This window comes from Cryptomeria japonica, chromosome 1 (genome assembly GCF_030272615.1).
Source record: "Cryptomeria japonica chromosome 1, Sugi_1.0, whole genome shotgun sequence".
Taxonomy (NCBI): Eukaryota; Viridiplantae; Streptophyta; class Pinopsida; order Cupressales; family Cupressaceae; genus Cryptomeria; species Cryptomeria japonica.
In genome coordinates, this window is record NC_081405.1 from 496689413 (window position 1) to 496706397 (window position 16985).

Below are 16985 nucleotides of genomic sequence, written 5' to 3' on the forward strand. Positions count from 1 at the left end.
TCTTGGATCTTCAACTTGAATAATGTTGCATTCTAAGCTTGCAACTATTCTAATTATAAAAGCAAAGACTCAAATAGAGTCCTTTAAATCTTATATGATAAAATATGATATTTAATTCTGAAATTTTCTTCCTTCTCTTAGATAAGATCCTTTGTGAATTTATGTTTCCGTTAAAGTTTTGCATGCTTTTTCATTGCACAGTCATTCCTAATAAATATGGACTTTTTTTCGGGGCCACTCTTTTAGTCTCACTTTAAATCATGGCCCGTTAGGGGCATCCCATATCATGAAGCTATTTATTATGTGCAAAAGAAAGGTTTGTCTTGTTTGACACTTTTAACAATCATCTTGTGATAGTCAATTCTTTACGTGATTTTAGGAGGACTAGAGATGCAGTGATGCGAAAAAAGAGCTTATAGAAGGGGCATGCTCACCTAGTTTGTTGTTGAGATCTGATCAGTGACAACTTATGTGAACCTGTGAAGAAGAGTCTGTTAGAGCCTAGCTTGTGAAACTATAAAATTTGAAGCTCAAATTTGCAAGCGGAAATCCCCTATGAGTCACTAGAACTGTGGCTTTCGCCTATAGTAGTTGGCTTCTTGGCTTTTTAACCAATAGTTCTCTTTGCCCAAACAAGAAGGAACAAAGAAAGGACATGTGAGAGCCTTGCGCATCTTTTAAGAAAATATTCTTCGCTTGGAGAAGATTTCCTGCAGAGAGGCCACGTGTTAACATTGCATGAAAATATGGATGATGGAGGGAATGCAATGGAAGAAGCTCCACCAGCATGCCACATGTTGACATCTCAAAGTGCTCAACAATTACCAAGCAAAGGTCCCAAAACATTTTTGCCCTTTTGATGCATGTCCCTATGTGCCCCACCTCATCTAGGTAATCATGGAATACGATTTGAAGATCAAGCATCATGCAACAATTATGTAAGAGATTCCAAGTGGCTCTAGTTGGCAAAAGTCATGCATGCACTGGTAGTTGGATCAAAACAGAAAAATGAATGATCATGCTTAGTGTTTTATTCCCTCGAGTTATGGAAAAAGGTGATGAAGATACAAATCGAACTTTCATGTCGGTAATCAAGGGAAAATCAACAACATAAAATTCTCCAACACAAGAACAGTTATCTTCATCATCATGATTCTATCACCAAAAAGTTATTTTCCATAACTAGTAAAGACATTGGGAAGTGGACAAAAGAATATAAAAGGTCAGAGAGAAGAATTAAAAAGGGAGTTCTCTTTGAGAGAAAAATGGGAAAATGGTTTTCTCCTCTCTGCTTCTAATGAATAACAAGCTTTTATAACCCTTTTAGTCCTAGATACAACATGCATCTTTTTGTGTTTAAAAGAGTTATATCTTGGTTCTCTTTTTGAGCCTCAACATGTTTGCCATTAATAAAATATTGGACTGTGCTCAAGTTGCTTTTCTGAAATTTATTATGGGATATGTTTTGTGCTCATAATTGAAATGCTTGATTGTTTTCCTGTCCAAGTTTTTTTGGGATTATTGTTATCTCTACTAATGAATGAATCATTTAGTAAATTATACTCATCCATTTTCATAAAGGGTAACCTCAAATTATACGTTTTAATACAAAATTAACAAGTTTGCAAATTACTGGGAAATTCAAAGGGTTTGTTTATTTAATTTTGTTTGGCCTTTGCATGTACTCTCTACTACTAAATCCCGATTATTTCATCTTATGTTTAATTACTTTGATGACTTATTCTTTCTATCATGGAGAGTTTTTGGTGTACTGTGTCTATTTCTTAGAATAAATAAATCCTAGATGTTTTTATATCCTAAAGATTTAAGTGTTGTAAAAACTCTGCATTTCATTATAGGCTTGCGAATCATTAAGATGATGTTTTGGTGTTAGATATTTTGAATTGTTCCTTTCCCTTTTCATCCCCTTTGAATTATGAAGCACTAACTTCTAAAATCTCGAAAGTTGCTTCATAGATCACACTAGAACCCACACTTGTGAAATTTCCCCATTGCCCTTATTTAAGATGAGAGCCTTATTAAGAATCAATGATCAATAAGTCTTTAAGAAAAGAATCCAAATATAAAATAAAATTGCAAGATTAAATCCCCACCTTGTAAAAATAAAATAAAACAGATATATATTTAATTTATATATATTAAAAAATAACCATCGTAAAGATTTTGCTTCAACATAGAGTTGACCGTCAAATTTAGGCTTGCAATGACTAAATATTGTTTGGAAAGCTTTTACCACTTATTTATACCCCATTGTTTTTTGAAGGAAAAGAATCGTAAGAACAGCTCAAGACTGGGAGCCTCATTCGAAATTCCCCTTGCATCAACTTACACTACTTGCTTTGCATTCTGCGAGTAAATGCAGATAACGATAGCAGAAGTTCTTTCGACTGCTCCTTTATTTCATCATCAACAAGATTCCCATCACTGTCAAATTTTGCGGGAGGTTCAAATGCTCTGATTCGAAACTCAGGTTTGTTGATAAAATGCAAATTAAGGAAAACTCCAATCTGCCTCAAATGGTATTGAGCTATTGTGCCGCCAAATCCTCCCCCAGCACTCATTATAGCTGCAGGCTTGTCGGCCCAAGCATTGGGAGGTCTGGAAGCCCAGTCAATGGCATTCTTCAAAGGACCTGCAAATATGGAGCCATATACAATAAACATTAGATTTGTATAAATCAAACACAAAAATGGGGCTGAAGAGACGGCAATTGCTGCTGAACAGAAAACGGAGCTGGATGAGGTTGAGCATAAGAAACAAATTACACACTGTTTTAGGTAATGCATGTTCTTTTTTTTTTAGCAATGCGTTAAAACATGATTGTGTAATACAATGCATACATAGTACAGATAGTACATGATGTTGAAATGAGAAAGAAATGGGGATTCAAAAACACGGAGATGGGAAAGGAAAATGCTAAAAGTGGGTTGGTTCTAGCATCCTCCTGAATCGTGGACTGCAGGCAGTAATTAAACTTGATGGTTAAACCCCTGCCTGGCAAGTAAATTTTTTATCGCTGCTATCTCTTGATCATGTCCTTTAAATGTTAGGGTTGTTCCGAATAAGGAAAACTCAGAGACCAACTGTATGTTACTTTAAACCTACTCACAGTCTGCTCAAATTTTCACGTTGCATTCGATATTGTCTGATCCTCCAACATTCCCACCACTATTTTATTGCAGACTCAAGGAAATGGGCCCAATATGTGGAGATTGTAGTAGCAGTTGCGAGAGATTTCTGGGTAGCGAAAATTAGAAAAAATTGTTCCCAAAAGAAGTTTCTCATTGCAGAGGGGTTGCAAACCCAAATATGTGAAATAGCTCCCGCTCCCTCACGTTTCTTGCAACACAGGGCTTTGCAATGAGCTGATAAATGCTGCTCAATCAACTATATACAAAGGGATATTGGCAAAGGTCTGATCGATTAAAAGATAATGAAAACTCGCAAGGAGTGAATGGGATTAGAAAAGGGTAAGTGACGAAATGCCACATCCTGTCCCCAAGAAGATTCCAATTCTAAATGCCAGTTACTTCTCCCAAGGAAATTGCAACTTGTAATGATCATCTGAGGACTGTTATGGTACATGGCATGCTAAACATGCATGTAATCTTGAAATGAGTTTTACATAACTTTGTTGACCTCTATAAACATATCTCTGTCTAAAACACTTGCATCCAAGTCACATGATACTTTTGAGTGCCATTAAGCTGGGTGATAAAGGAGAGCAATCATAAGACTCAGATTAATACAATTAAATCGGTGGCAAATAAAAACAAACAAGCACATTTGAGAGATTAACCTTTGAAACTTGGGTTTGCAGGTAAAAATGTCAAGAGCTTTAATTCGAATCTTCTAGAATTTGAACCCTTCTTGATACCAATCCTACTTCATCATTGAAAGCCTTGTGAGAAATTTAAATCACCTTTCTTGATGAGTTAAAAAAATTAGTAGTGTTATTTTTCATCATTTTAAGATTAGTTTGGATCATATGTCAATTACATTTTCTTTTGCAATTAACCATAGCTTTTAATTGAAAGTTGATTCATTAGAATGGATGCTTTTGATGTAAAGAAAATTTATGATGCGAGAGAATGGTAGTCTATTTTAAAGAATAACATTTTACAAATCATCAATTCATAATTTTTCAACACATGGATTCTGAATTAGGTAAGAGATGGTTTACATATCATTTGACTTGGACAAAGCTGAGACGGAAGCATATCTTAATAGATGTGAAAAGAACTAAAAATGAGTATCGTCATGAGCAAAATGAAGCTTAAAGTGAGATTCATGAAGAAAAAAATAATGATGAGGAAACCTTATCCTTGGACAAAAAATCCATGAAAAAGGTCCAGTTTTGTGGTTTGCAAACAAAAAAGCTTCAACGTTAGAGATTCATATATTCATTTAAAAGAAGAATTTTATTATCTCAATAATACTAGCAGGTGGTATAACTTCGTCAACAATAAGCAGGCAAGACAACTGACATTTCAAGCAAGGAATATCAAGCAGATATGTGTATTTATAAAGAAGGCTTAAATATTTGAATATGTAAGGCTTGCCATAGACAACTATGTTTTGTATTCTAATTTTCAGGCCACAGCTACGGATGGTTTAGAAACTTTGGGAAAGTTGTCAATCTTAATCTCCAAAAGATGTCACGAGGAAATGCTAGAAGAAAAAGAAAGCAACTTTGGAAGATAATTTAAAAAATTAAGCAAGGAATATTAAGGGCACAAGTATATGAAGATTTGAAACTTACAATTGACAATATGTTTTGTATTTCAATTATTATAATGTAGCAACAGATGACATAGATGTTGTTCTTGAAATTCCTTGGTTTAACTTAAAAACTTTGAGAACCATCAATTTTGATGTGCAAAGGTTCACGAGGTTTGGTATAGGAAGAAGAAAGTAGCCTTGTAGGGTATTGCATAACATGAGCAAACAATCAAGGTTAAGAAAGGCATTGTATGCAAGTTGGACATAAATTCCTTACCATATCAAAAAAATGAAGAAAAGCATTAGGAAGAATCGAAAAAATGGCAGAAGGAATAATAAAATAAAAGGGTAAGCAGGACTTGGTTGCTTGTGAAGGAATCTCAAACAATTCACAGAATCAAAAGCCATAGGGACATGTGTAATCTAAGGTTGAAAAGTTTACAAAGACTGCAGCATATTGATATCCACATCACCATGAACGACAACAATTAGAGAGGTATGTCATGGTGCAACAAAGAAGCAACCATCATTCATAAATACTTGATATCAAAGGAACAAGTATGGGTATACATAATATCAAAGAAGAAACAACAATTGACATGCACAGCATTAGAAGAGCACAAAGAAAGCAACCTTGTTAGTACTGCATAACATGAGCAAACACTCAAGGTCAATAAATGCATTGTATGTGATTTGGACACAAATCCCATACTACATCAAAAAAATTAAAAGGAGCATGAAGAAGAATCAGAAGAAAAGCAGAATATAAAATCAAAAGAAAAGCCTATGCAAGTCTCGGTTGCTTGTGAAGGAATCTCAAACCCTTCACCAAATCAAATGCAAAAAGGACATGTGTACGATAAGGTTGAAGAGTTTATGAAGGCTGCAGCATATCAATATCCACATCACCACGAATGACAACAATTAAAGAAGCATGTCACGGAGCAGCAAAGAAGCAGTAATCATGAATGGATACTTGATATGAAAGGAATAATTTGGCTATACACAACATCAAATAAGAAACAACGATAGACATTCATGATATTGGAAGAGCATAATTATGGCTTGTGCAGTACACCATTGAAGATCATTGTGTAGAAAGATCTCATATGGATGGCTAGACAATCAAGCTTGATAATTCACAGAAACTGCCATATTCAGTTTTTTCACACACTTTAATGGTGAACCATGCTAGGGAGTGACATGTTATGTACCTACACTACTGATATTATGATATATATTGGGTTTATGGAGTGGGTGACATGCGATGTGCATAATCGTTGTTTGGTTATATTAGGTCAAAAAGTTAAGTTGTGGGTTAAGTTACTTTAGGTGTAGATGGTCAAATGGGTAACTTGTGGGTTTACAGTTTATCTTTCTTCAGTGTTATTAAAATTAATACGAGAGGCTCAAATCATTATGATGTGAAATATTGAGAATCTGAGATACTATTTGTCTTAGCTCTCATATTTTGAGATATTTGGAAAGTATCCTTATGAGTTTTTGCATCAATAAGTTAAGGGTTTAAATGTATTCTCTTGAGTATATTGAATTTATCTCTTGTATATATTTTTTGTTATTCTTGATACATTTCCAATACTGAATGCCTCATTCATTTTATTTTTCATAAGTGCAACAGTTATTTTTATTATATTATATTATATTGATTTAGAGGAATTTAAAGAATCAGCATAACGGTGCTAAGAAGCAGTCGAACAAAAAGTATTAGCATACAGTGTATAAACCCTATGTGAAGTGTAAAGCTCTTGGATTACTGCATACTAAAGAAACAAGTGCAAACTAGAATTATTAGTTGTACAAGAGGGTAAAAACAACAAAGCAAAAACTAATCATTAGGCTGAATGGTGAAGTTTGTGCAAGCACACATTCTATCTACTTCATTAATGTTTTCTGCATTGTGAAGCAGAGTATGAGCAGGTTCTCACTTAATACCAATAGGAAGCACCAGAAGATTGTTGGTGGTGATGCCTAATACTAAGACAGGTAAGTAGCTAGCGCTTTTTACTGGAGTAAGATTTGAGTCCATGTCAACTTCCTAGAGATGCATTTACCTTTTCCCTTGGTTGGTGGTGTTAGCTAGTATGGTTAAGCTAGCTTGAGCACAATGGAGCTAAAGTTGGAGTAGCTCAATTAGCTTCCGATGGTGCTTAATGAGCTGGTCGTGATGTTGTGCGGCTTGATGCATCAGCTGAGCTTTCTGAGTTAGGAGTTGTAAGGAGGGCAGTAATATTGTGCATTGTCACCTTTGCAAAAAGTTTCATTTTATCTGCCAACTAAGAGATTTGAGGTAAGAGGTAGGGGACAAATGCTGAAAGTGAGTCCAAGGAATCAAAAAAGGGTAAAAAATTGTGATTAATCATAGAATGTCAATGGATGCGATTTTTTCCCAAATAAATCACCATTTTTGAAAACATCGTGGTCAACATGTTCTTACCAATTTTTCCCAATTGAATTGCAATTCAAAATTTAAAACACATTTATATCCTATGAATCACATTTACTACAAATTTGACTGATTTTCCATAATTTTTTTACTGTTTCATGTTCTTTTTGGGGGTAAGGGTTTTGGAAGTCCTATATTATCTGTCAAGATGCATTTTGATTTGTTTGTTTTGTGTTTTGAAAGTTGTTTACACATTCAGAAGCGGGTTAGGACATATATTGGTGGCACCGAATTCTTGCTTCATTTTCTTGCAACTTCAGCTATGGCTGGCACATTTGCTATTAGACACACATAAACTGAAGTGAATAACACAACTGGTCCCCATTTATAATTTTGGTTTTCTTTATCCCATATATTCCATGATTGCTTGTAATTGTCAATTCTCTGATTTGCATGTTCAACATGTTCACGAGAGTAGACCACCACAAAATATTGATTTATGAGCCTTATGATGTTGACCATTAAGCATACAATTATGGTTTCCATTAGGGAGTTATCTTGTGGTCACCTTTTTGGGGGAACAAATCAATGAGGATCATTGATGGATTGATGATTAACATGAGTTAAAGAATATATGTATATAAATTTTTCGTTGACAAGCATTTTGAACAGAAATAGTTCAGTCATTGTTGGTAGTTGTTCTTGGCCATCTCTATTTACTTAGAGACTGTAGTTTGTTATTGTACTTTTAAGACAAATTATATTCAGTTATAACTTATTACTTGTTCTTGGCCCTCTCTATTTACTTGGAGAAGTAGTTTGTTATTGTCTTTCTAAAAACAGTTATATTCAGTTATTTCTAGCTATTCTTTGTTAAAATAATATTAATATCTTCTATAATGGTCATCTTCTATTTGTAGTGGTCATCTTCTATTTTTCATGGTATCAGAGCAGGTCGATGGGATTGTTTAAAGTTTGGCGAATTTTTTAATAAAAATTCATGGCCTTTTTTTTGGAATATTTTCCAGATTTTTTTTTATAAAAAAACGATTTTGCCTTTTTGAAGGCTTTTTGAGGGTTTCGAGTTCGTGGGCGAATTCCTGTGTTGAGCAGCAGTTCATGTTTTTTTTTTAGGGTTCTAGAGATTTTCGGCCCTACAACTTGGAGTTTTTTTTTTGCAGATTGAAAATTTTCCTAAGGTTTCTGCAAAATTTTCGACTAGGGTTTTGACCCTTCAGTTCAAGTTGAAATTTATTTTTGTTGCAGATTGTTGGTGGGTTTTTTGAGACCTCAATTGGGTCGTTGTCAGATTTTTCTGGGTGCATCGTATTTTGTGCCTTGATTTTTGAGTTGTCGCATTTGTATTTTGATTTTAGATTCATGGTGGGTTTTTCGAGAGCTTTTCTGGGTTGATCTCAGATTTTTCTGGTTGCCTCGTTTTTCATGCCTCAAATTTTGTGCCAGCGAATTTGCCTTGGAATTTAAAAACAGTCAGCGATTTCTGCTAATTCTGTGGACGTCAGGAATTTTGGTGTCTTTTGGGCACCATTTATGTTGTACATCCGACCTAGGGTTTCTGTCCCTACTCTTTTTGCATATTTTTTGGAAAAAAAATCGTCAATATTTTTCTGGTTTTTTTACAAAAAAATCAGAGGTATTTTTTTATTTTCTGCAAATTATTATTATTTTTTTGATTAATTTTCAGGAAAAATTTCAGGTTTTAAGTTTGTAGAAAATTTTAATTTTTGGGTTTTTTCCAAACCTCAAAATTCGTGCCAGAATTCTCCTCTAGGAATTCAGATTTTTTTGCAGCTGCTTCTATTCTGATTTTTGAATCAGATTCTTTTGTCTCATGCTTTCACTAGGTTGACCTCGTTCAACCTCCATTTTCGTGATGGCATCTTTGACCAACATCATGTTGGAACATAGTCGAAAGTTCAACAACTGCCACAACACCTGGAAACAGTGCATGTTCACGATATCTGAATATCGTTGCCTTTATCAGATTGATTTAGGCCAGACCTCGTCTTACAAGTCCTAGGGTTTTCACGATTTTTTCTTGAAAAATTGTCTGTCGATTCTCTGATTTTTTCCACAAAAAACCATGGGGGGGTTTTCACGATTTTTTCCTCAAAAATTGTTCGTAGGGTTTATAATTTTCCCTTAAAAATTATCTCATCTGTAATCCGTGATATTCGCGTAAGATTTTAGTTATCTAGGTTTTACCGTTTTTTTTCACAAAAATGATGATTTGTAACCTCAGATTTCTTGGTTTTCAATTTTCTCCTCAAAATCGTAAATTCTCTTTTTGAGGGTTCCTATTTCAGGGTTTAGAATTTTTTCCTTAAAAAATATTATCTGTCATCCGCAAAGCTTGCGTGAGATTTCTAGGTTTTCACGATTTTTTCTTCAAAAATTGTTTGCTGGTTTTTATGATTTTTTCCTCAAAAATCATCTATAATACGCGAAGTTCGCGTGGGATTTGTGATTTGCAAAGTTGTCTAGTTTTGATTGATTTTCCTCCTAAAAAATCGAGCTTTGTTGCAGTTAGTTTGGGTTGCACTTGCCAGGGCGATCATCTGCAACCGTGGTATCTTGCAGTCGGTTTTGAAGTTGGTACTCTTCTGCAAAAGGGTTTGCTGATTTTTTCCTCAAAATCATTGTTTCAGGCTTTAGTAATTCGTGTGTGCCAGATCTCTAATTCGCGTGTGAAGGTTACATTTGCTTGGATGGTTTTTGGTACTCTTGGTCATTTACATTCTGCAGATCCTAGGAGGGTCTCCGTAGCAGCAGAGTGTTCTTTGCATGTGTGATGATTACACCTGCAATGTTTTCTGTAGGGTATTGAGTACGATGACCATTAGGGAGGGTGTTAAAATAATATTAATATCTTCTATAATGGTCATCTTCTATTTTTAGTGGTCATCTTCTATTTTTCATTCTTGACCATTGTTGTTTAATTAGAGAGCGTAATTTGTTAGTGTCCTTTCAATAATTGTTATATTCAATTATTATTGCCTTCAACTATTATTTCATGTTTAAAGAGATTTTCACTATTTGGGAATATTTGAAGCATGTAATCCTTTTGAATTTCACAAGATCTCACATATGATGAATCCAAGAATCAATGATGAGTGTTGATTTATGTGATAAGTCTCCAACAAAATCCTTTAATATCTTATGCCTATAAAGTCCTTTATTCAACAATATACAAATTTAAATTTAGTGAATCTTAACGACTTGTGCTGGAACACCCCTAGTTTAATCTGGTTAAGACAGTTAGGGTTATTTTTGCTAAATCAGTTCTTATTTAACTTGTACATGAATGGTTGAATTCAAATATTTTTTGCAAATTTGGTCACCATGCTGATTAGAGTAACTTTGCACATTAGTCTCAAGTACAACTAAGGTCAAATGCAATTCTTGTTTAAATGATGTCAATGGAGACATATTGTTTCAAATGGCATTTGGTGAAAGAGGCAAGACGTGACACCATTGCTTGTAGAAAGCGCCTTGAAAATGTCATATATTAGACAAAATAAGCTCTTTAGGCAATTTTTGAACTAAAAATGAAATAATTGAGATAGAAGTGGCTTATAATTCTACAAATGGTAGGGACAATCCATTAGATGAGGTAGTTGGTGCACAAGAGTCTTTGTAGGAGTCTCAATCAACACCTAGTTCTACAACAAGTGGAGGACACATTAATTATTTCTTTGCACCTTGTACTACACCAAGATTGAAAACCACTTTAGAGAGTTTAAGGTAGAGGAAGAACATCCATGAATAGGAAAAGAAGACAATTGCAAATTTTTGGGTCTACTCTAAGTTGTTGTTTCATGTTGCTAGGTCTCCATATTGGCAAGGTATGGTGGATGCTATTGCAGCCATTGGTCCTAGGTTCAAAGCCCCCCATTATATGAGACATTGAAGGTTGACATGCTCAATGATGCAGTACAAGATGTTAACAAACATTGATTAAAGCGAGTAAAAATTAAATGCACCATAATGTTAAATGGGTTGACAAATCAAAGGAACCAAACTCTCAGCAACTTCCTTGTCTCTTGTGGTATTGACACAAATTTTTTGAAATCTGTGGATGCATCAAATAGAATCAAATTTGTGGATGCATTGTTTGAATTGTTTGACAAAGTGGTCATGGATGTAGAGCCACCAAATGCGGTTCAGTTTGTTATAAAAAAATGTTGTTGCTTGTGTTGTTGTTGGAAAACTCTTAATGAACAATATCTCTATATGTTTTTTAACCCATGTGTGACACACTGTCTTGGTCCAACCATAGAGAACATTCCAAAACTTGAATGGGTTAAGAAGGCATGGCAAAAGACTCTTACTATTACCAAGTTCATCTACAATCACATGAAAGTGTTGTATATGATGTGCTTCTTCATAGAGGGCAATAAGCTAATTTGACTAAGGGTGACAAGATTTACTATGCATTTTGGATTGTAGAATCTTTGCCAATAGAAAATGAATTTGAATTGAATGTTCATTTCAAATGACTAGATGGAGTTTAACTTCACAAATTAAACAAATGGCAAAATAGTGGCAAAGTACATTTTTATTGTGAGTTTTTGGGACACAATTGATCAAATTATCAAATTTTGAGAGTCGCTAGTAATTATTTTGAAAGTAGTAGATTGGGATAAGTCCCCCCATGACCTATTTGTATAAGGCCAGCGAGAGGGCCAAGGAAGTGATAAAGGGTAGGATGGAAAATAACAAGGACAAATACATATCATTGTTGGACATAATCAATAAGAGATGGGATTAAGAAATGCACTCCCCTATCCGTGCCCCTAGATATTGTATGAAGACAACATTGTTTTATAGCCCCTTATTCAAAGATGATGATGAGGCACATAGGGCCTAATCAAGTGCATGAGGAAACTGTTTTTACCCCAATAGCATTGGATGTAATTATGATAGAACTACCAATGTATAGGCAAGCAAAGGGTTTTTTTTTTCAAATATGGTTGTCATGGAAGGTAGGAAGACCTTCAAACCAAGTAGACTCCATAAAATTTTCACAATCTCTCCACGTTGTAGATATGCAATGGTGATAAGCTTTCAATAGATCTTACATGCTATCATCTTGATATTGTATGTGTTTATAAACACAATGACGAGAATTTTGTGGCCAAGATGCCAAAAATCTTCAATGGATGGCAATGCACATTTCCAACTAGCCATGCAATTCATTTGCTTGTGGGCATACTTGAAGTATCTTTTTTAACATACATTTGAAGAAACACAATTGATTGATACAACGAATGAATGACTTGGTCTTTGTTTACCACAATGTCTGCCTAAAGCTAAGGAAAGCTCAAGGTTAGAGTTGTAATACTTTTCATCGTAATTATAAATTTTAATCATTGTTTTTGTTTCATTTTTAATTGCCATATTTAATTTTTACATGGAAAAAATCAGGTACTGTCAAGGAAGACTAGTCAATAGACCTTAACAAGATCAGTTCAAATTCTAAGTGGGTTGCAAATGAAGATGCCCTTGATGATGGTGATGATTATAATCTCTTTAAAGAGTGCAACTAATATAGTGATGTGGTTGAATGACTCAAGAAAGACTCTAATCCAAGAGCTTCATCATCATGACCTATAGCCCTCTAGTGTAGCTCTCTTCATAGCCGCAAGACTCATTGGTTATGTATTGAATTTTTTTAACTTTGTACTTAGTTTGTAGGTTGACTTTGTACAAAGTAGATTGTCATTGAAATTTTGAAAAATGTTAACATCTAGTTATCATTTATACACCATGCAATGTGCATTGCGCAATGCAACATAATTAACAGTATGAACATAAAAGAGAAAATCCATAATCCACAATTCGTGGGCTGAACTCTCTTTTTTATTTGCTATCTATATCTGTATGCCAATAAAATTAAGAAACAGCAGGTTTTTTTCTTCTTTTTTTTGTGTTTGTCCACATTTGTCTTGAAAATCTAATTTTTTAAAAACTTTGAATCTTCCAGTCTGTCAATTTTCCCCCAAAAGTTTTTTGCTGCTATGGCTAAAACTGTTGGTAGACTGGTGGTGGGATGACAAGGGACAGGTTTTTAATAAAGGTAAACATTTTTGACTGGAGCTATGAATCGGAATAAGGGATTTTGAAAGGCCCCACCCTTGTATAAAGCACAGAAGATAAAGCAGACTGCCAAAATGCAGTCAGAAAGCAACCACAGAGGACATGTTGTTAAATAACAATAGTGGCTTGAATCAGATTTTGAACATCAGGACAAAATTCAGGAAAACTTGATGAAAAGATATGGATGGTTCCTCAGAAGATTCTGCCTGTTGCCTTCTTTAGGTATTTTCCATCTCTAATAAAGCTTTGGAGATGGATTCTGGTATAGGCTGTGTTGGCTGAACATAATGAAATGAAGTAATGGTCAGCGCCTACTGCAATACAAAAGCTGGGTGCTCAGAAGAGGGATGCAGATTCCTGGAAAAAACATTACCTCTTGGGATCGAGGGAAAAACCAGAGGGATGGTTAGCAACCTGTGTGTGGGCGTTCATCAAAGGTGCCAGCATTCAAGTTAATTTGGCCTCTCATTTAAGAATTAATAATGGAAGAGGCTTGATTAAAGCAGGGAATATGTAAGATACCTAATTCACCTGAATGATGAAACAGAAGGCTATCCAAGGCACATGCATGTTGGCTTTGGTTCTGTCACAGCCCCCATGTCAACCATGCCCACAGTGGATGACTATGGAAGAAACAAACAAACAAACAAAAAGGAATTGCATTGAAAAAAGATGAAATAGGACAAAAGGACGATGTAGAGTAATGGCATCAGGAAGGGGAACTGCAATGCCATTATGAGGAATGGCGCGTCCCTCTCTGAATTTATTTCATCAGATTTCATATTTCAAGATTGCATTACGCCAGTTTCATCATTTGCATTTCCCAGATTTCAATTTCCAAATCAGTCTTAACGTATTCTGTATGCTCCGGCTTTCAAGATTTTGTATTCATTGGACCTACATTTTCCCAATTTCCAATCTCCAAACTTGGATTTTTGTGAATTCCTCTTCTTCACCAGGTTTCAGGTCAAGACCTGCATCTCTGTAGCTCATGCCCCTACTTATCAACTCTAAGCCCTAATGTGGACTTAATTAGTTTCCCTATGTCGGTCGGGGTTTGGATATGCAAATTGACATCATATTATCCTAATTGAATCCCAATTCCCACCATTTATCATTCCAAATCTCAAATTCCAAACTGCTTAACCAATGACTTGGCCGATTCTCCATCCTGAACAGGGTTTGACTTTCAGAAATTAGGACCAATGCAATTTATCTGTTTTATAATTTATTGTATTTTTCAAATTCGAAATCCCAAACTATCATCTAGGATTTTTCACAAAAACTCAGTCCCCTGTCAATAACCTGTACAAGCTGGTTCACATAACCAAAAGCTAGCTTACTACAAACTAATTTGAGTGGTGTAAAAGGGCATATATAGATAGTTGTGGCACCATTTTCCCACACATGCATGTGGGATATATCCCACTGCATTTCAAAAGGTTGAAATCTGTGCACACTATTGGTCTGTATGGTACATATCTATAAAATCAGACAGTAGAGAAACGCACTTGGAGGGAAGAACTGAAGATTTTTGGTGTAAAAGCCTGTACAAAAGGATGATCCCACTTTCTATGGGCAATGAATAATGGAAAACTACAGATGGTAAGGATGCAAAGAGGGCATCGAAGGAGCCATCCCCTGTATTACATATCATGTCTTTGTTTTCAACTCTCATTAAGTCCTAAGAGATTGAGGTAGGTAATAGTTAGCACGTTAATTCAAAGCTCCTTTTCTTTTAAGGGAACGCATAGAAGTAGCCAATTCCACAAGTAAAGCAGAATCAGATTGTGCAGGGAATGGTGACAGACAAGATCCCTGGTCTGGCTTATGATCAAGATATTTGTTGCAGGATGTTTCCAAGAAGCCACAAACTCTTGACGATCGATATTATCAAACAGAGAACATAGCAAAGTACCCAAAGCAGCTAATAAGCATGCCATATAAAATAGATCAGAGCTATTTCCCAAGGAAAAGAGGAGGAAGCCGTAACACGTCACCTTAATATGAGCGTGCCAATACCAATTGTATGAAAATACAATTTTTTATTTATATAAATATACTTTCGGAAGATTTAATTCAGCAGAGCCATGGTCAAAAGTGAAGATTAAAAAGCTGAGACATGCATTAAGGAAAGTCTGGATGGCAAATGTGCTAATACGATAGGGATGGAGGGATAAAAACATCATGAAAATGGATTAATAAATCCTTAAGGAGCATATCACTATTAATTTTAACCAATGAAGATTAAATTTATTTTCATTTTAATTTTGAAATATTTTTTTATAATTTAGAAATTTATTAATTTTATTATTGTAAGTCTAAAATTAATCCCATTTCTCCCCTCGTTTTTTATTTCTGGTAATATAGAACGACGGGAAGCAGAGCATCCACAGGAACTGGTACCATAAACAAAAGAGACTTGCAAAAAAATCTTGGAAAACTTTGTGCGACTTTCAAAAACTGCTTGAAATGACATTAGATTCATCTAAAACAATGATTTCTAGCTTTATCTAAAAACTCCTCAAAAAGAATGAAAACTGGGGGAGATGATTTTACAAAGTTTCCAGCCCCTCACTAGGAGTTTCTGAAAAATGGAATAAAGTTTTAGATACACAGATAGGAATACAAACTACTGGAGACGTTTTATGGGATCAAAGTTTCGTGTTGGGCAGTGGGCACTGCTACAAATGCTGAAACAGCAACTTAAGTTCCTTAAAATGTTAACAAACTTATCCCATAGTTGTCCGCGTTTTTCTTTCACTACTTAAAACATCACTAAATAGTAAATTGAGAATTTTTTTTTCATATATGGGTTTTTTTTGCATGAAGTGATTTAGAAAGCTTACCAGATACAAAATAATTGTACTCTGGAGATGCAAAGAGTATGCAGTCAGCTTGCAGAACCCTGGCTCTGAGCTCCTCCACTGATGGAGGAAATCTGTTGTCTACTTAAAGGTCGGTATTTACAAATGGAAGATGCCCAATTTCCAAGATCTCAATCTCCATATGTGGTATGCTTTCCCTCGCAATCTCAACAGCTTCACGTATGAAAACATCATTGAATCAATACGCAACAATGGCACCCAGGATTTTGTAATTTAAGCTTGTTTAGACTTACCAGAACAGAGTAAGCCCCGATTAAAGGAAGATTTTCTGAGAGATCCAGAAATGGCTACCACCTTCATGACGTGCTCTGTCAAGCTAACTGCACTTGCCATTGTTGACGTCGATTTGGAGCGCCTGTAATTGAGTATTGTTATTTGTCGTTTATATGCGTTGGGTGAAGTGCTACCTATTAACTTTTTCTTCTTTCCATTTCAATTAACTTATATATATCGTTAAATCAATATCCAGTACATATGTTTGGGGCCCTAAATTTGACAGTTGACTCTGTTTGGTTATTCATTCAAAGTTGTCTTCATCGATATAAGTTTCTAGAAGTAATTGTTGTATTACATAGAATTTCTTCAAGCAGCATTCACTTTCTTTCTTTTGTTTTGGTTTATTCATTCAAAGTCATGTTTTGATGGTTATCCATTCAAAAAGTTTGTTTTCTTAATCTTTTGGGATGGTTATTCATTCCATCTGAATTTTTTTGGTGATGGTTATTCATTCAAAATTGTCTTCTTAATATTAAGAATCTTCTATTTAAAAAAAATCATATATTGACTCTCCTATCAAAAAGAGATGTAATGATTATGTCAATTATAATTTA

The 16985-nt window shown here is 34.8% G+C and overlaps 1 pseudogene across 1 annotated transcript; it reads right to left on the reverse strand.

The window, feature by feature from the left end:
• Positions 1-2149: 2149 nt before the first annotated feature.
• Positions 2150-16550, reverse strand: LOC131073508 (NADPH:quinone oxidoreductase-like; annotated as a pseudogene). Its single transcript, XR_009112888.2, has 3 exons — positions 16389-16550; positions 16117-16308; positions 2150-2653 (listed from the first exon to the last, which is right to left on the reverse strand). The product of XR_009112888.2 is annotated as an NADPH:quinone oxidoreductase-like (transcript).
• Positions 16551-16985: the final 435 nt, after the last annotated feature.